Source organism: Lolium perenne, chromosome 2 (genome assembly GCF_019359855.2).
Source record: "Lolium perenne isolate Kyuss_39 chromosome 2, Kyuss_2.0, whole genome shotgun sequence".
NCBI lineage: Eukaryota > Viridiplantae > Streptophyta > Magnoliopsida > Poales > Poaceae > Lolium > Lolium perenne.
This window is the reverse complement of record NC_067245.2, coordinates 66,664,158-66,668,157: the sequence shown is the minus strand read 5'-3', so window position 1 is coordinate 66,668,157 and position 4,000 is coordinate 66,664,158.

Here is a 4,000-nt window from a genome sequence, read left to right as displayed (position 1 = left end):
TTCGACAGGTGAAAGACCATAAGCTGCAATCTCCATGGGAAGGACCCTTCGTCGTTAGCAAAGTGCTTCATAACGGGTCGTACTACCTTGTTGATTTCCGCGAGCTGAAGGATAGACCTGCTAATTGGCACCGGAAACGCAAGCGTGAGGATCCGGATGACATCTACGACGAGACAGATCGCCCTTGGAACATCGCACAGCTACGTCCTTTCTACACTTAGCATATTTTTTCCGAGTTACAAACTCTGTAATAGTTATACATGATCAATGAAATAAAGCTTATGGTTCACTCTTTGAGTCTTTTACCTCCTTTACTTGTTCATTTTAGATCGTGTATGTTTTTCCGACTAAAACCGCAGAGCTGGATGTTTCCGCCTAGGCGTGTATGAAAGTTGTGATTTTTCAAAATCGTCCTTTAGGACGTAAGCTTAAGTTTTCTGGTGGAAATTTTTTTCGTTGCGAACTTGTGGATTCCTGGTAGCGACTTCCGGCACCTGGGCTGGGGGCTTGTTTCCGCGGTTATGGACGGACGCCATTGGGCTTCGTCACCGCAGGCGAGCGTTTCCGGCCAAAGGTTTTCCGGCTCGCGGAAGGTCAAATGAGTAAGCCGGAAAATTAACAAACCAGCACTTGCTTTTAATAAACGAAACATGCAAATAATTCTAACGGATAGCAGGATAAGTTTTCCGCCCACGCATAATTGTTTCGTCCCTAGATACTTAAGAATTAAAGTTATATTATAAACCCTCGCTGGGGCCAAAATGATGCATTGTTTCTCCCGCAGGAATAAAAGTTTTCACTCCCCCTTAGCCGGAGAAGTCTTGCCCTCTGGATCTTTTTCCCTGGCGTCTTCGGCCGGAGATGACACGTCTTCATCACTTTCTTCCTCTTCTTCAGAAGCTGCAGCGCTGGTCTTGGGTTCCTCTTGGGGAGCGTCCTTGGAGCTGGTCCAGGTAAATTGGGTTCCGGATTCCGCAGGTCGCGCCTCCGCGTCGCGCTCCTTTTGAAGTTCGGCTTCCAAGGGCTCGTCCGCAGGAAGAACGACCTTGTCGTAGAATTCATTATGCCGGATCCTGCGCGCGATACGGGTGTCGTAGCCGCTCACTGCATCCAGGAGCGCGTTAACATCCGCATTCGGAGGAACGCCCGTGGTTACCTGCTCAAGATCAAGCTCCGGGTTATGTGCTAAGCACATAGTTAAGGTCATTGCAGCTGCGCCTCGGGCTGATGATGCTTGTAGATCCGTCACCAGCTCCGGAAGAATGTCCACTTTTCTAACAAGTTTGCGAACGTTGCAAGTGCGACTCCTCTTGATGGATAAGTTGTAGCATATCTTGCGGGAGGCGGAGATGAGATCTTTGCAATCATCGCCTGCAAGTTGAAGAAGGTCGTCTCGTGGGAACAAATTCCGACGCTTTTCCGGATACCCAAGCGGCTCTGCATAAGATAATCAGGATATAAGCATGCAATTTGAGCACAAAGAAAAAAGTCGGAGCAAACATCTGGACAAGGTTTCAGCATAGTACCCAAGATGTTCTCGTTGAGCAAGTCCCATTGGTGTTCCGCGGTCTCCATATATTTCTGGAACCCATAGAGCTCTTTCTGCTGCCTCTTGATGGTCTCGCTGTCAGCAATTCTTTTCAATATAAATTCGCCCTTTTCCCTGATGTGCTCGGAGTTTTTCTCCGCCAGCTGTTTCTCGGCCTGCTCCCTCTTCAGTTCCGCCTCCTTTAGTTTCGTTTCCAATTCTTGGTACGAGGAGCGCAGGTTCTCAAGTTCCGACGAGGCTGTAGCAAGGGAAGAGGATGCGCCTATAATAGCATAAGTCAAAAGCAAGTTCTAAGTCGGAATATGAACTAATGACGAAAAAGCCGGAAACCAACCTTGGGCGTCCGCCAGTTGTTTGGTCAGTTCCGCATTCGCATCCTTCAGAGTCCGGATACTTTCCGCCTGATTCAGAGTAACGCGGCGCTGAAGGGCAATGTTCTTGTGCAGCTCGTAATGCAGCGCCTGCTGTTCCTGTAAAACATAGACAGGACAGGAGTAAAAATTCGGCCTGTAACAGTGGTTTCCTCCAAAGCATTATTGCTGGAACCTTTCCGCCGTAATGCTTGGGGGCTACTGATCCAATTTAAAAACTTTCCCGGAAGTAATCTCTCTCTAAGCATCTAAGCGCTAACTATTCTTTGAGTTTCCGCCTACATGCTTGGGGGCTACTGGGGAGTACCTTTTGCTTGCAGATGAGTTTGTCGAAGAACTGGCCGACATTCTTCTTAAAATCCTGGATTTCCGATGTCGCGACGTCGGGCTTCCCCCAGGCGTTGTTCAGCATGGTGTTGAGCAAGTCTTGTTCAAGCTCCCATTTATCTGCCTCGGTTAACTTGTTGAAAAACTTGGTAGCATATGCCTTGGGGGTGGAAGTGGTGTCAGCCGGATCTCCAAAGTTTTTCGGAAAAACGACGATGTCGCCAGCGCCATTTCCGGCCTTCTCAGAAGAAGTAACTTCAGCCTCTCCTTGGCCTTGTTCTTCTGCGTCTTCTTGGGCAGGGCCTTTGGCCTTAGGATCTTCTCCGCCCACTTTCTCGCTGCTAACCGGAATTATTTCCGGTGGAGTGTTTGCGGCAGGAGGGGGAGATTGATCAGCCTGAGGGGGAGACGGCCGAGGAGTAGGGTGGGAGGTACTTGGCGGAGCTGGAGTAGTAGGACCAACTGCCGGAGACTTTTTCATGTATTTAGTAATAGGCTCTTGGCTGATGGTCCGCGTGGCAGTGGTACTCGGATCCCTGCAAACAAGTGAAAGGGATCGAATAAGAAATAATTTCGCCAAATAGAGGTGCACCATATTCGGAAACTTACGGGGCGCCGGGGATGATGGGGCGCGTGCGTTTGCCAGCAGTTGAAAGCATCTTCAGGCGTGCACGTTCCGCTTTCCTCGAGTCTAGCGGAGGTGGCCTTACGGTCTTGGACTTCTTGGCGGAGGCCTCGCCGCTGGCTCCGGCTTCTGAGCCGGAAGCTATGGCGCGGGGACGCTTCGAAGGTCGAGGGGCCGCCTTGCGGGGTGCCTGTTCCTCTTCCTCCTCTTCGTCTTCCGGAACCTCCTCTGCCGCGTCGCCGCTGACAGGGACACGAAGAATGGTGCGGAAGTTTTCCTCCGCCAAAGTGTTGAGCTGGGAGGAATATGAATAAAAGTCAGAGTTAACCTCCAAAAACTTGTGAAGTTTGAAGCAACGAAAAGAACAGAGCTTACCGGAGGACACTGGTCGTTTGTGTAGATATCCTTGATCAGTTCCGGGACCTGTTGGCCCCTAGGAATCTTCACCAACGTCTTGAACCTTCTCTTGAGGGAGTCGGCCAGAAGATCGTGGCGAGTGACTCGGGGGAGATCGTCCGCCCCAGTGTAGGCGCACATCAAGCGTGCGTTGTAGCGCAGGGGCTGGATCCTCCGGCTGAACCAGCCAAGGGTAAGCTGAGCTCCGGTTAGCCCGTCATGGACTAGCCAGGAGATTCTCCGCGCTGCCTTCTCCAAGATAGGAGTTTGGGCGAGCGAGGGAACAAAGCTCCAGCTTGCGAGCTCTTCCGGAGGCTCGTTGATGAACTTGGGCAAGCCATCATGGACATCCAGAACTGAGGCGTTCTTCTCATAGAACCATCCGGCGTTCCAGTACCGGACGGATTCGTGCGAATCGTGAGGAGGATACATGCGGCTAGGTCGAAGCATGAACGTCATGCTCCCACAGTTCACCATTGCTTTGTCTTTTGTTTCCTTCTTCACCCGGAAGAAGAACTGCCATAGTTTGACATCTGGTCGGATCCCAAGGTGCCCTTCGCAAAGAGTTACGAAGTTGGAGAGGAGGAGGTATGAGTTTGGGCAGATGTTGTGGGGCTGGAGCCCGTATGTGTCGAGGATGGAGAGGAAAAACTCCGAGCAAGGGAGTGATAATCCGCATTCCACCCAAGCCTTAGTCATGACGATTTCTCCGGCTTCGGGTTTGGGGTCGTC